Source organism: Macrobrachium rosenbergii, chromosome 30, assembly GCF_040412425.1.
Source record: "Macrobrachium rosenbergii isolate ZJJX-2024 chromosome 30, ASM4041242v1, whole genome shotgun sequence".
Lineage (NCBI taxonomy): Eukaryota > Metazoa > Arthropoda > Malacostraca > Decapoda > Palaemonidae > Macrobrachium > Macrobrachium rosenbergii.
This window is the reverse complement of record NC_089770.1, coordinates 31,722,763-31,738,164: the sequence shown is the minus strand read 5'-3', so window position 1 is coordinate 31,738,164 and position 15,402 is coordinate 31,722,763. Positions and strand designations below refer to the sequence as shown.

Genomic DNA, 15,402 nt, shown 5'->3' with positions numbered 1-15,402 from the left:
AACTGTTGGATTCTCTCAAGGTAATGCAATTCTACTTCTTGTGATTTATTTTTAGGATTCTTAGCTAAGAATGAATCCCCCTGCCAATCCCTGGCCTCGCTCATTCATTATTAAAAGTTTGATAGATATCCTGGGTGCTGAGGAAGTAGAGAGAACTCTTTGCCTTTTAAGGGCATTAAGATACTATTTACTGAGAACGGAAATGATATGAGTTTTGTCGAGCATTATTTTGGTGCTCAGTAAAGTGATCCTAATACTTAGCCCTTTTTGAAAAATGCCTTTCAGCCTTTTTTGGTTGTTGATTTAATTCAAAATGGTTAATTTGCAAATTGACGAGGATACGTTGCCCATTGTGAAAGTCAAAGCGCATGAAGTGAGGGCAGTTGCTATGTCCCTGGCTTTTAGGCATAATTTGTCTATTACCTCTATTATACAAACAATGTTTTGGAATGCAAATCGGTGTTTGCAGCTCATTTTTTATGTGACATGGAAACTATGAAAATTGCAGTGCCTTGGGTCCTATTTCGATTGCTGGTATGGTGTCAGGAGGAGGAGTGTAGGAAGCTTCGTTCATCCTTCCTACTGTTCGCCTTGATTCATGGTGTCGAGTTGTAGGGGAGCCTGGGGGTACTTGGTATTTGGAGTGCTCACCAGTTTTTTATCCACATAGTTGGGTAATGGTATGCTGTAACATTTGGCTATAGGCGATAGTGTTTTGTTTTTTATTCTCTGGTTGTGTTTTCTGATACTGTGCCCAGGGCAGGGGCGACTTGATTATTCTTTGTGTGCAGTTGGACACTCCTTTGCAACAAAGGAAGGATCTATGTAGCAGCAACTCCTGGCTATACCACCACACCAAGATCTGAGTTGAGATGAGCGCCATCCAGCGGCATGTATTTTCCTGTCAGCAGCTCTTTCTCTGCTGGCAGGAACCTGCAAGCATTTTTAACAAATGTTAAATCTAGCAACAATTCTCAGGAATTTCTTTGAACCGCTACTAATTTTAATGTATTAGGATAATTCTAAACCATGCAACCCACCTCCTATAATGTGGGATTCAGCTATGTAATTACTTTGCCAACATCAACCTAGCTTATAGAAAAAGGACATTTTTATAATAAAAAGGTTTTATATATACTTTACCCAGAGTAATTCTTATTAATCCATTCCTCCTCCCCTTGCATGGTTGGAAGGAATAAACATATTGAGCTTATTTGCTAAGTTGGTTCTCTCTGGGACCCCAAAAGTTTTGTGATCCCAAGGTGAAGTCCAAAACAAAGTAGACATTACCAGTTTGACTAAATTTCAAAACTCTAGCTGTGGTTTAGAAACTGATAGCTATGTAATTAAACCTTGGTAAGTATATATAAAACTTAATTTTATTATAAAAATGTCATTTTACTGTACCTCCATTCATATTCTCTGTCTTCCATCTTGCTTCCCTCAACCCTCTCCTGACAATTGTTTCATAGTGGTTCAACTGCAAATGGATTTCCTCCTGCTACATCTTTGAGACCACTTCATTCCTCTCAGTTTTCCTTCCTTTCAGCACTGAATGACCTCATGAGAGATCCGAGCACTTGCTTGGCCTTTGGCCTGTACTGTATTCTATACAGTGTACCGTTTCATTCCTATCATTCACCTGACGATGCTAAGCACTTTTTCTTCTGCCATCATTGAGAGATGATGTCTTGCTGTGCTCCTACGAACTGCTAAATTAGAAATTGTGGTTATTTTTGAGTGTTAGTTCCTACACAAATACAAACCTTTGGTCTTTACATAGGATTTTGCTTGCAATGCGAGCTAAAACAGCCGTTAACTTTCAAACAAGGTCATTAGCTACTGGTCTGCACTCCACTTTGCTTTTGGCCACCATCGTGTGGAGGCGTCTCTGTGCTTCTCGGCCTGACGGCTGTTTGCTTTCCTTTTGTTGTTTTTGTGTACTGTATATGAGTGTGTTTATTTGTTTGCTTTATATCTATAATGCAGACCCCTAACTTGCAACATCCTTGGGGGAGGAAACATTTTATTATAAAGCATTGCTGAGGTAAAAACAAAACTTGTAATCAGCTCCTCTCCTTGTTAGAGATAGACCCTCTCATACTTTGTGTACATCACGGAGGAAGCATGTCCGTAATCAAAATAGTCCGTGTAGTGAGTGTCGAGTCTGGCCTTCTGAACAGTGCGTGAAGTTTGCTCGGAAAAAGAAGAGAGAGAATAAAGTTTCTCTGGTGTCATCAGGGAGCAATACAGTACTCTGCTGGTGACACTGAAGATTCTCTCTAATTCCTTCTTGCTCCCAGCCAAACTTCCACCTGCTATTGCTACTCCTAAGGGAGCTGTTTCACTTTTGCCATCTCCTACTTTGTCTTCAGTAGAGAGCCAGCATAGGGGAATGGTTGACTGGTTTGACTACTCTCTGGTGGTCTCCGTTCACTCAGAGGGGGAATTGTCCTCGGGAGGACTCTCCTCCTTGGGGCTAAGGGAGTTATGGCTGTCCCTAGGCTTCCTGGGGGAGCCAAGTGTTGAGGGTTTGATCTCCCACTGAAGGCCTCCAAAGGCCTTCCAGTAACTGCTTCCATCATAACTGTCACTACTTCTACGGTTACAATGTCTACCAGCTTGAGGGTCACCACTATGTCAGTGATGCCTTCAAACAAACCTCTGAGTGTGCACCCACAAGTGTAACCCTGCACATCGTCTTCCCTAGATGACGTCCTTCTCCACTCCCTGCTGTCCAAAGGCCAGCCATGATCAGGGGAAATGAGTGAAAGAAGGGAGCTTCGGAAGCCATCATCATGTCCCCAGACTCCACCTCCTCCTTCTTGTAGAAGTTAGGAAGGAGACAGTAAGTGGAGGAAGAAAAGGTTGAACTCTCCCAGGTAAGAAAACCTGGAGGGCTTCTGATGGCCAGCCTTCTAAAAGAGACAAAAGGCTCTGGGGTCTCTTGCTGATGCTACTACCAGTACTGCAGCCCCCTTTGCCACTGGCACAAGGCCTAGGGTGGAGCTGCTGTTGAGGGTCCATGGACCCTTGGGGTCAGGTACTGGTGTAAGGGAAGTCACCTTCCCAGATCTGTTAGAGTATACAGAAGTCACCTTCTTTAAAAAATGGACCTGGGTGGTTTAAAGAAGCGACAGACATTGAGTAGAGAGCATGCTGGCACTCACTCACCCCCTTCCCATTCTCATAATGGAACGGTGCAAGGGTCCCAGAAAGGTGATGCTGGCATGTCAGTCCACTCACCTGGGAAAGGCAAGATCCAGTCTTCTTCCACTGTAGAGTCTCTGGCTTCTAAGAAGACTGTAGCACATCTTCGGGACAGCCCTGTCATGTTTGCATGAACAAGACTGCTCTCCCCGACCTGTACGGCCATCATCACTGCAGGTTAACAACAACCCACAGCCTTACTCACCTATCTGGGGTTTGGTCTTCAGCTGGGTCAAGTCCAGTAAGGGTGCTAGGGATCTTTCACCTGTCCCCTCCACCTCCTTTCTTCTCCAAACTGGTTTTCCAGGAGCAACTGGAGCCAGACAGGGTGGGGGGTTTGGAACCTGGACCATTCATGCTTTCATCCCAGCCTGATCAGAAGTATACACTTGAGTTTGGTCCTCAGTTCCGGTATCTGGCTGTATGCTCATAAACATAAAGATAACCAGGGGCTCTGCTGAGCATCCCTCTCCTGCAAAGGGAGCAGCCTCAGGAAGACTTAAGTGACCTGGAAGGGCTTTCAGTTGCCCCAGGCAATACATGCAAAGAGATTGCAGTGAAGTTTTTGGAGATAGCTCCATGTGATACGGCCTTTAACAATCTCAAGGAAGAGAGGTGGCTCTCCTGTGGACCATTCTTCAGCCAACAGACCTTTTCCTCAAAGCAAAACTGAAAGGTTTTTGCAGAACAGGTCTTGGACCAGGTGAATTGTCTTGCGTCTGGGCAGGAGAAGAACTCAAGTGGGCCTAACTGATCATGCAAGACTTTTCCTCAGCCTCTCACTCACCTGAGGAAATACTACAATCCCTCAGAGACCAAATAGGTTGACCCGGACCTGGTTCGCTTGTGTCCAGGTCTGTCGCTGGACTGCCTCCATGCGGAGGGAGTTTTCCTGTCACAGCAGGAGGCAGCAGCAATGGAATCAACTGCCATGGCAGCATTCTAGACAGTCTCCTGGATAGATCTATGGTCCTTTGCAGTTGCCACGATCGCATCTTCCTCATCGGGGTCTCATATTCCGAGGAGGAAGACATTCAGGAGACTGATGTCTGGAGGTAACCATCTCGTACCTAGCCCACCAGACAGCTAACCTAGTTCATTGTTTGAACCTGGTGCCCAAGAGAAGAAGCTGTGTCATCTCAGATCACCAGGTTTGTTGGTTAGATAGCATTTTTTTGCAAACAGATTGGTATTGGTTCCACTTCCCTCTTCCCCAAGAGGAGAGGTGGAGGTTGATGTGACAGGTTAAGGATCGAAAATAATGACATTCTTGTTCATCAGGTAGTGGCCAAGACCTCCTGGCCTTTGCGTGGCACTGCAGCCTGACCTTCGGGTCAGGCTAGCCTTTCCTCTTCAGGTTCCAGGAAGTCCCAGGCTTCCACGGGGCCCTGCAGGAATGCCCAGTCTTCTTCTGCCCCTGCTAGGAAAGGTGTGCAGCCACATCCTAGGAAAAGGGGGCAAGGGTAAGAAGTATAGAGGAGGATGCTAGGGGCAGCATCCCTCCCTGCTAGCTGCCATTGGTTTGGGGCGTTGCCTGTCGAGCCATTGGGCAACATGGCATTGATGCGGAGTGAAAAACTGGGTAGTGGATGCCCTTCAGGTAGGATATCTACTACTCTTCGAGTTCCCGCCACCCCTCACCAACATTCCGGTCTGCTTCCAGACTTATGTTCCCGGCTCGCTAAAGGACCTCACCCTGTGGGAAGAGGTGAAGGCGATGCTGAAGAAGGGCACTGTAGAAGTCATGACAGATCGGTCTCCGTAGTTTTACGTCCGTCGTTTTCTCGTAGAGATGACGGGTGGTTGGAGTCCAGCCGTAGATCTCTCTCCCCTGAATCAGTTCAAGATGGAAATGGTACGGTCAGTACTCGATGCCATGAGGGAGTCGGACTTCATGCTTTTGGTGGACTTTAAGGATGCATATATTCAAACACCCATTTGCCAGTCCTTTCTCAAATACCTCTACTCTACCCTTGGGGAGATGGTGTTCCAGTTCAGGGCACTTAGTTTCGGGCTCTCAGCCGCTCCCCAGGTGTTCACTTGAGTGTTCTTGTCTCTGCTTGGACCCATTCACAGCAGGGGACAAGTCTTCTAAAATGGTTTCTTGGTTTTGGCTAGTCCTGGCGAGCTGTTGGTCGCAGTAGCTCCAGGACAGAGACAGGCTTTCAAATTTTGTCACGACCTGGAAGAAGTGATCAATTTTGAGCAGTCCGATCTCACACCCAAGGGTAAAGTGGTAGACAAACTGGCAAGTGATAGGGACAGAGTGGCCCCTACACCCAGACATCATCAAGAGATTGTTCGACCTGTGGTGTCGACCAGCGATAGCCCTGTTTGCAACTCGACGCAACAGGAAGCTGCCAGTGTTCTGCTCTATTGTTTCTGACCCATGAGCAGCAGTAGAGGACCATTTCCTTTCAACACATTATGGGACAATCTTATTAAATGCTTTCCTGCCATTCTCTCTGATTCATTTGGTGATCAACAGGGAAATGATCACCCTGAATCTCAGAATGACCTGGATGGCTCACAAATGGCCACATGCCATATGGTATCTGGACCTGCTAGCTCTACTTTCCAGTCCATGGAGTCACTGTCACCTCAGGGCTGGAGACTATCCAGTATTTCTTGCGAGAGAGAATTTTCATTGTTTCCAGTGACAGCCTAATATTGTGGATAATATTTTAAAAATCTTCTGTGGCTGTGTACCAGGGGAAATGGGCCATCTTCTGTGGTTGGTGTAGTAGACGTGGTATCTCTCCGGTCCGAGTTACTCTTCAGCAGGTAGCGGACTTCCTTTTCTTCCTTCGTCGAGAGAAGCTTCTCTGTCTCAGCTGTTAGGGGCTACAGGTCTGCCTTGAGCCAGGTCCTTCATTTGAAGGGCATCAATCTTTCTTCCTCATGGGAGATCTCTATAGTGATGATAAGTCACTCAGTTTCTTTTTCCCAAACTTAGGCCCCTGGGTGGGATATCCTTTTATTTTAAGCCTGACTTATTGTGCTTTTGTACAAATTTATTTTTAAGATAGTCCTCAGACTGGATCTGACCCTCAAGACTGTGTTGCTTGTTCTGGCATTGGTCCGAAAGAAAAGCGAGCTGCATGGACTTTCATTAATCCTTTTTAGGATGTTAAACACTCAAGGGGATGTGATCAGTTATACTCAAATTTCTCCTAGAATTCATAGTGAAGACTCAGAATCCGACGGTCCCTGATGTCAGATTCAAGACTTTTTCGATCCTGATCCTCCCTAGAGCACTTTGTTGATAATGATCCAGACAAGCTGCTATTGTATCTAGTTAGGGTGCTGTGGTACTATCTTAAGAGGACTCGACAGTTCAGGCCTGAATGTTGGCGACTCTCAGTTAGTACTGTACAGCTGACCCCAGCTATTTGTGGGGGATAGGGACCACAGCCACCCGCAAATAGCTAAAATCCATGAATACTTGAGACTCCCTCAAAAAATGCTTTTAACTCCCTATTTTAATAGTGAAAACACCGAATATACCTTAAACTATCATCCTAAAACACTTTAATATCATTTCAAGTACAGAAATAATTTGCCATAATTAAAATTCTAAAAAAAGCATGATATTGCTCATGGCACTATAACGAGGTGAGAAAACTGGTTTAGGGAGCTGTAGTCACCGGGAGGGTTCATTACATGGAGGTTCTTCCTATAAGGCTTCATTATAAGGAGGGCCCTCCTATAAGAAGGAGAAAACCGGTTTACTACCAGGGCAAAGCTTACAAACACGTTTCTTCCCCCAGGCTTTCATAAGTCTCTCTCCCTCTCTGAGTTAACCCTCACAGTCCTGGATAAATATATAGTAAACACACCCTTAGACTGGCCTAAATTTGAGGATGGCCAATTAAAAAAAAAATCAATGGAAAGAGTAAGATAAGCAAATGCACATGGTATAAGAAAAACAGTTCTAAAAAAATTTCTATACCTTCCAGGGGAGGTTTAAAGTGAATATTTCCAACCCTGTGCAGGGCCTCTTTTCCAAAAGACACTTAAAAATATGCTAATTTTACCATGTTATAAGTTTTCTTTAATTTTTTTAAAATTTTATTTTGTAAAATTATAATTACAGCTCACACAATATCTTAGCAGATAAGAACTAAAACAATTAACAAATTGAATATATTTATTTATTGTAAAATATTTACAGGACGTCCTGGGATTGGGAGCAGCAGTACATTCTCCCATGACATCTCAAGTCAAACTGATCTCCCTGTATCCGCTACTGAGCTACTAGACTTGCTGTATAAGAGTTGCCAGTAGTTATTTATGGCCCACAGAAGTGATCTGAACACTTTTCCTGCAAAACTCATTCAAACTGCATGGCGCAAAATCTTGAACATACATGTACAGTATGTTACCAGGAATTTACTCCAAAGCTGTAAGTTAACATACATATATGTCACCCAGCCACAAGGGGTTAGGAAACGTTTAAATATGCATTGAAAAAAATACATTTGATATTTTGCTGTGTGTACATTATTACAGTGGACCCCTGCCTATTTGCGGTTCCGGATTCGCAGCTTCACCTGTTTGCGGATTTCTCTGTGGAACATATACAGTACAGGCAGTCCCCAGTTATCAGCAGGGGTTCTGTTCTGAGGGTGTGATAATAACTGAAAATCAGTGATTTTTGGCAATTTTAGGCATGTAAAGATTTTTGCGACAATATCAATTAAGGTCACCGATAAGCGGAAACAGCGACTTTTGGTGCGAAAATGGCGATGGCTGGACGCTAGACAAGCACCGTTCGTAAAACCGGATCGCGAATTTGGATTTAATTTGGGGACAACCTTTACATTGATTGACCCTCATTAAAACAGACCCTTTTAATATGGATCTGTTCCGACACGATATACAAACCGTCGGTCCTTTACATTAGGAATTACTTTCAGTGTAGGCTGGAAATGGCCGTTAAACTCTTGAGCAAAGTGGTTAGGCAGTAACTACTGCCAGGTAGGCAGGAATACCTACCTGTCCAGATGTAAACATTCCAGTTTGCTTTCGGCCATCATGCATTGCAGATGTGGTTTCAGATCTCTTTGCCTGACTGTCGTTAAGCTCTTATTATTCCAGTGGGATCTTGATGTATTGTTGTGTATATATTGTGTGTGTTTGATATTTATTAATACAAACCCACGATTTGAGATAACCTTGCATAACCTGTGTCTTGGGTTTTCTTCCTAGTGGTAATGCTTCTCTCCAGCGGCCCTTTACGTAAATACTGGAGCGCCCCTGTACTTTCGGGATTAGTTTGGGACGCTTTTTCTTCACTTCCCTACATCCATCGGGGCGTAAGATTAGTCCCTTCTTGGGCTTCCCGCCCTCCGTGTACAAGGGGCATGACTACTTCCTTCCTACTTGTGCTGAATGTTGTTTTCACCGCCTGCACTATAGAGAGTTGCGGTGGGGGGGAGGTTGCAGGCGCTGTCGATAAGTTCTGCTTCCACGACGCCCTTGGTGGCCTCCCCTCCTTCCTTCTCTCCCTGTAGATTCTTCCTTATCTCTCCTTCAAGAGATCTCTCTCCTTCGCCCTCTTTGCTCACTCGTCGGGTGAAGGACACGGGAGGAGGGGGCCAGCAACCGTTCTAGAGCGACTCCTAACGCTTCGTAGGGGCCTGTTCCCCTTGTAGCGGGAGTTCCTCTACTAATGATTTGTTTTTTCTTTCAGGTTGACAGTGAGCATTGCAGACGCAGCAGTAGTTGGCTGGATATCTCAGGGGATATCTTGCATGAAGGAGTCCTGACGTTCATTCAATGTTGCTTTGGGACCGACCGCAGTACCTGGTTGGAATGACAGTTCCACGTTGGGACCATTCTGACTCTGTTCCTGCTGATGTGGATCGATCGCTGTCATTGCTGGCCTTCATGTATGTCATGGCACTGCCTCTGGCATATCTGTGGTCCATCTGCTCCTGCTGTTTCCTGTGTTATGCTCCTGTTAACTCGACGACAGTTCTTGGGCGGCTGTTCCTGGTCTCCTGCCACAGCTGGCCTTATCGTTCCTGTCACTACAGGTGACTTTTATGTGACGTTCCTGGCCGTTGCTGTAGCTCCTGCCTTCCAAACCACTTCTGTAGCTCCTGCATCAACTGTCCTGATCGTGCCTGCTGCTTCTGGTGGTCTTGCCTCTTCTGTTGTGTTCTTGCCTGCTGCCATCCTGTAGAAGACGTGGGCGTGAAGGGAAGGAAGTCGCCTTGTGGAAGTGACGTTCATCCCGTTAGAAGCTTGCTCTCGAACCTTTGAGCTCCTGAAGGTCGGCTGTCCTGATCATTCCTGCCCGTTCCGGTCGTGCCCCGGTCAACGTTCCGTGCGTTCCTGCCAGCTGCCCCAGAGGTTCGATGTCCGCCATCCTGTAGAAGACGGCGTGAAGATTTAGGAAGCTCCTGCATTGGTGATGTTCCTGTTCAGTGCCTGCTCCTAGCTCCTGGTGGTGGTGTCCTGATCATGCTTCTCGCTTCCGTTGTGTTCCTGCCTGGCTGCCCTGAAGGTTACGATGTTTCATGTCCACCATCCTATAGAAGATGTCAGAGTGAATGTGAAGAAAGCCGCCCTGTAGAAGTAGCTGCCATCTTCTTCAACTTATCTTCGATGTCGTCCTCTGGTGCCTCTTCCCTTCCTCTCCCAAGGTCCAAGGGGGTCCCGGAATCCGGACAGACCTCCGTCAGCCGAAGGAGAGGAAGGCTGCTTCTTACCCTTGATGCCCTTGGATGTCTAGGGACTACCTCCTTCCAAGGAGGCAATGGGTCTCTCGTTGGCTCTTCCGACCTTCGGGTTAGGAAACCGATTCTCTACCCCTGGGTTTTGTGTTTCGGGAGCTGCGGGCGCGCAGACCTCAATTTGCAATCCCGTTCCCAGTCCAAGAGGTTCTGCCTCTAAGACGGGAGCTGCTTCGGACGCTCGTTCACGAGCCCCTCTGAGTGCTAGAGATTCTATGGAATATTGAGTATCCAGATCTGGTCTGGAGAGTACTCTCCCCTGCCCAGTTTGGGAGAGTGCGAGAGAAAGGGCCGAGGCACCTAGGTGTCTCAGCTCTTCCTGCCAGCACCACAAGTGCTCCCTGAGTGCTTACCAGTGCTCAGTCGGGTTCCCAGCCTGGTGTCTCGATCCTATTGGTTTGAACACCAGAAGAAGCAGGGAAGAGATTCCCTTCAGGAGTCCTGCAGGACTTCTAAGGGACTGACTCTCTTCTGGGAGACAAGTTTCTCTCATTGGCTCTTCCCACCCTCGTTTGGGGCGGGAACCGCCTTCGCCATTCTCCTGTGGGGTCTTGGAAGTCTGTTTTAAGACTGGTTCTGTGCTTGGCGTGGCTCTTTTAATCTATTAGAGTTAACGCCCTTGTTGCCAGTCTTGGAAGTCTGCATCTAAGACTGGTTCCGTGCCTGGCTCTTTTCTATTTTTTTAGGAAACCGAAAGCAGCGGCTTCCGATATTTGGGAGTCTCGTGGGTTGCTCGAATTTTATGAATCATGGTTGCTCTCCTGACTTGCACAGGGACACCCAGGTGAAAGTGCCGAGACACCCAGGTGTCTGGGTGCCGAGACACCCAGGTGTCTGGGTGCGAGACACCCAGGTGTCTCGATGTACCGCGGACGCCAGGTGTCCTGCCAGTTGCTAACGTTGTTTGGCCAGGTTTCATCCTCGTATCTTGAACCTTAGGGTTCAAGCATGCAGGATAGCAGACACAGAATTCCCCTTTGAACCTTCTTGAAGGGCCTCGGCCTCGAAGGAGTTCAGAGTTCAGGAAACTAGCGCTGGTTCATGGCAGACGAGTTCCGATCATGTTCGCGCGATCGGCTCGCCTCAGCTCGCTCGGCTTGCCCACTCTGCCCAGTCCCTGGTCGCGCTTGCGAGACTGGCTCAGCAGTCGGCTCGTCTTGGCTCGCCCCTCCTGCCTCCCAGTTCACTGCATACCACCCAGTCAGATCGTGTTTGCGTGATCGGCTCGGTTTGGTGCATCGCGGTTCGGCCCCACTTGGTTTTTCCGAATTGGGTTCTCGGCTCTGTTCGAGTGAACTTTCTGCTTTTCCCTGGAAAGCGCTTTGCCACAGCACAAGCACTCTTCTTCCCCCGTGTGGCAGTAATCTCCTTCAGTTGATATCGCTCACAGTCTGCCTCTCCTGCTGGTCTTACTGGCAGTACAGGTAGGGGTACTCTTTCTCCGCGCCTGTTCTCTTCTCCTCTTGGTTGTTCCGAGAGGCGCGAGATGGACAGAGCTCTGATGAATTTATCTTCGGAGTTCGGCTGCCTGGTGTGCTTTGGGTGTCGGTCCCCCGATTCTCTCGTAGTACAGCCAGGTAGCCGAGGAGGGTTTCATGGGATCTGTCAAGGTCTCCCTCCTAGGGGAGAGGTACAGGAAGCAGCGAGGGTCTTCCTCTTCAAGTTGTGATCGCCCTCGTTTTTTGGAGAATATCGCGCCAACAAATCGACACAAGGATCCCCGGGAAGTGACTGCGGCTCCCCCAATGAATAATCTTCATCACTCCCAACCCTTGCAGTTCCTGAGGGGCCGAGAGTGTCGGGGATCATCGCGGTCCTTGCTTCCGAGAGCGTTCTCGACCAGATGAATTCTTTTCTTCGGACGAGGAGTTCATTCAGGTCGAGGCACCAAGCTTCTCCCCTGCCTCGACAGAATACAAATTCTCTTGCCTCGGAGGGTCTTGCCGACTACAGTTCTGTGGGCAATTCTGGTGCTAAGGAGAAGGACTTTGTCCCAATTCGGATCTCCGGTTTCGTAAGTCCCGAGTTGGCTCAACCCTTAGGAACGAACCTTTACTTGGTTCTGCCTTTCTCTTTCAGAGATTTGCCAGATACCTTGGTAATCAAGGTTCGTACCAGGGCACTGCCTTGTCCTTTGGACAATGGCCAAGACCTTTGGGTCTTAGTCATCTCAACTCGACCTTGAGTTCAAGCCAGCCCCTCAACTCCTAAGAAGTAGGCTAAGAAACACAAGCCCTCTTCTTCCCTTCTAGGAAAATGCGCATAACTGTGTCTCTTTCCACCCTCTTTTCCAGAAGAAGATTCGACCAGGAAGAAGTTCTCCAAGTGCTGATGACTGGATGAAATGATACTTTTCGAGTCTCTGGATCTGGCAGCGACATTGCTGAGACCTGGGAATGGATGCCTTCAGGAGAAGTATCTATTTCTCCTAGGGTCTCGGCAATTCTTTTCATCGAATTTCCATCCCGCTTCCTCTCCCGTGCTCCCGATTCGGGAAGTGCCATCCTGGCTAGAGCTAATTGTCTCAGTATCCTATCATCTTGCAGAAGCTTCCCCATGGTGGAGAATGGAGGTCTGCTTCCATTCCTCTGTCCTTTCCTCTTCGAAGTATGAGGAAAGAGTTAGGCTAATGCTTGATTGAGGGAACCTTTGAATATGCTTGCATATTCCCCTCACATCGTGTGTCTACTTACGAATTCACCGATTGAGGAATGGGCACACACCGGTAAGACTTTGTCTTGAAGGTGTGTGACCGAGACAATTAGTACCTTCTCACCTTCTCATCACCGTCCTGGGCTCAAGGCAGCCTTTTGGCCTTCCGTGAATTCAGGACGAGTTTTGGGGCACTCAGTGGTTTCGTTGAACAACAAAACCACAGTACAGTAAACCCCATATTTTGATGCATACATCCCCGACAAACAAGAGGCTAATACTTAAAAACACTTAGCACTGCCTGTTTTGATAGTTTAAACACAAGAAAAACCCTCTAAAAATGCTTGTATTTCAATAGTTTTACCAAAAAAAGTGCATTTAGTAATGAAAATTATATGAAAATACAGTAATTAGTGAATATTCCTCAGTGAAAAATACCACGAATGGGTGAATTTTCTGTGAATAATGGGTAGATACAGACAAATCCGCGAATACATGAGTCCGTGAATCTTGAGAATGTGAAATCAGGGGGTTTACTGTAGTGGCATTTGTTGACAAACAAGAGTTAATCGTTTTTTCCTCCTGTTTCATCTGTCGACATTTGCTGGTACTCAAGTGTTTTATAGGTCACTCGACAGCTCAGTTAACCAGATGCATTCCCGGTGGGGATGTATTGGTTGGTGAGGTTGGCCTCGGGTTTGAGTGATTGGTACGGAACATGCTGCTCACTCTTTTCTTCATAAAGATTTCATGAAGAGACCGCCCGACTGAGAAATCCCTACCATCTTTATGGGCCTCCTTGCACAACAATTCAGTAGTTTTTCTTGCTCCATACCAGACCATGGGCCACTACGGTGAGGTATGCTGTCTTTTTTGGGAAAAATTCGATATCTACGTTTTTCCTTCCGTATTTGCTTGTTTCACTAGGGGTTCACAAACATTGCTCACCCTGAGTTACAGATAAATGCTTGAAGACTTCGCCTTTCGCCCAACCTGATAGCCGACACATCGAGAAGAGTTCCGCTTGACCCAACCTCCTGTAGCAGCTACACAAGAAGCGGTTCTTCAGGCAGTACATCCCTGTGTGTTCAGGACTGGTAGACCTTCCAGCTTTCCTTGCAAGCACAGGCTTTCTGGCGTAGCAGCAATGGATATAGCTGGATATCTCTTGAAGTCCTCTGCAACACTGTCCCAGGGACTGGATCCGTCTTTGCTGGTGGGTGTCATTGACAGAACTTCTTCACAGGTCAGAGTCGCTCTTCAAGTCTGGACTTCCTCGTCTTCTCCACCAAGGGTTGCTTCTCTCCCTTTCATTTGTGAAGAACGTAGGCCCTTGCAACCTAGTCTTCCATCTGAAGTAGCCTTCTTCTCCTCAGTCAAGATTTAGGTACAGATGAGAAGCTTCTTCAGTCTTGCTGTCCCAGGGAACTTCCCTGGGTAGCATGTGACTCATTTAGGGTTCCTGTCCCGTGCTCTGCACAAACCCTTACAAGAGTCGTCAGATAGAGATGTGTCCTCTTAGGACCGTCTCTCATTTCCCTCCGGCCTTGGCGTAGAGGATGGAAGAACAGGTGAAGGGGATCAATACCTCGACTCCTCGGATGTCGTATGTGGACTCTGAATCCATTGGCATCTATTGTCGGGTTCGAGTCCTTCTTGTTCCCCTTCTCCTTGGACTTTGTATCGATGATCCAGATCACTCGTTACTTTGCCCTATTAGGAAGCTGTGGTACTTTCTGAAAAGGCTTGACATTCCCAACCTGGATGTTGTTGACGTTTTCGCTAGTACTACCTCTCCCAAGGAAGAAGTGTCTAAGGGCACATCTTCCTCCTGACTTTGTGAAGCGATCGAAGGAGGTATTCTGCAGCTGATGACAATGATACCAGTACCTTCCACCCGAGAACTCATGAAGTCAGTGACTTGGTCCATCCCTCGCATTCCAGAAGTTTCTGTCGGTCTGGAAGCAAGACGTGGTCTCATAGACCACACTCTTGTCTTCCTGTGGTCTTGCTCACAGGCCCTTGGAACCTTTTTTTCCTTGGCCCTGTGGTGGCTGCTCAACAAGTTGTGTTGTCTTACCCGGCCCCTTCAAGAGGATGCGTAGCATCTCGCCTAAGGTGTTGGTTCTGGAAGTGAGAAGGATACCAAGAGTGACTGGCCTCTCTTCCTCCTTCTTCCCTGCCCTCCTACTTCTTCTCTTTCTGGATGAAAATAGGACTTGAACCTATAGTTTCTGGATCCGGCGCTGATGCAGTAAGACTACACATCGAGCACCCATTCTATTTTTCTTCTAGAATTATAGAAGCAATTCCTCTCCTTCCTCTAGCAAGGGGAGGAAGGAGATACTGGCAATAAGGGAACCCTATATCAGCTTTTCCTTGCTGCCTCCAAATCTAGATTCTTCCAGCCTATTTCGTAGGGGTTACATTTCCTCACTCATGCGCAAAGGTCCAGTATCTGACATTTGATCTTGCAGTTCCTACACTCCGATCAATATGTCAGAAGCACGGTACTCCTCCTCACTCTTTTGACCAGGAGTAGCCCAGGTGTGCAGAACTCTAGTCAGTTCAAGAGAGACTCTCAGATTCCTCCCTCCAACCAGTGAGTCTTCCTAATGTAAATGACCAACTGTTTGTATATCGTGTTGGAACAAATCACAATTTTTGAAAGTAATTTGTATTTTTCCCAACTATACAAACCTGAGGTCCTTTACATTACATACTGTATTATGTCCGCCTCATGCCACCCCTCAATCTGAACCTGGACTGAAAGGCAAACTGGAATGTTTACATCCAG

General features: G+C 47.1%; 1 protein-coding gene across 2 annotated transcripts in view; it reads left to right on the top strand.

The window, feature by feature from the left end:
* The window catches only part of LOC136855151 (zinc finger protein 420-like), a 109,894-nt gene that overhangs the window by 41,457 nt on the left and 53,035 nt on the right, over positions 1–15,402 (top strand). The window contains exon 2 of one of the 2 annotated variants that reach the window (XM_067132056.1): positions 7,385–7,615. The exons of the other annotated variant lie outside the window; for it this stretch is intronic. The gene's annotated coding sequence lies outside the window, so the exon portion shown is untranslated. The remainder of the gene's footprint in view (positions 1–7,384; positions 7,616–15,402) is intronic. 2 annotated transcript variants of the gene reach the window in all.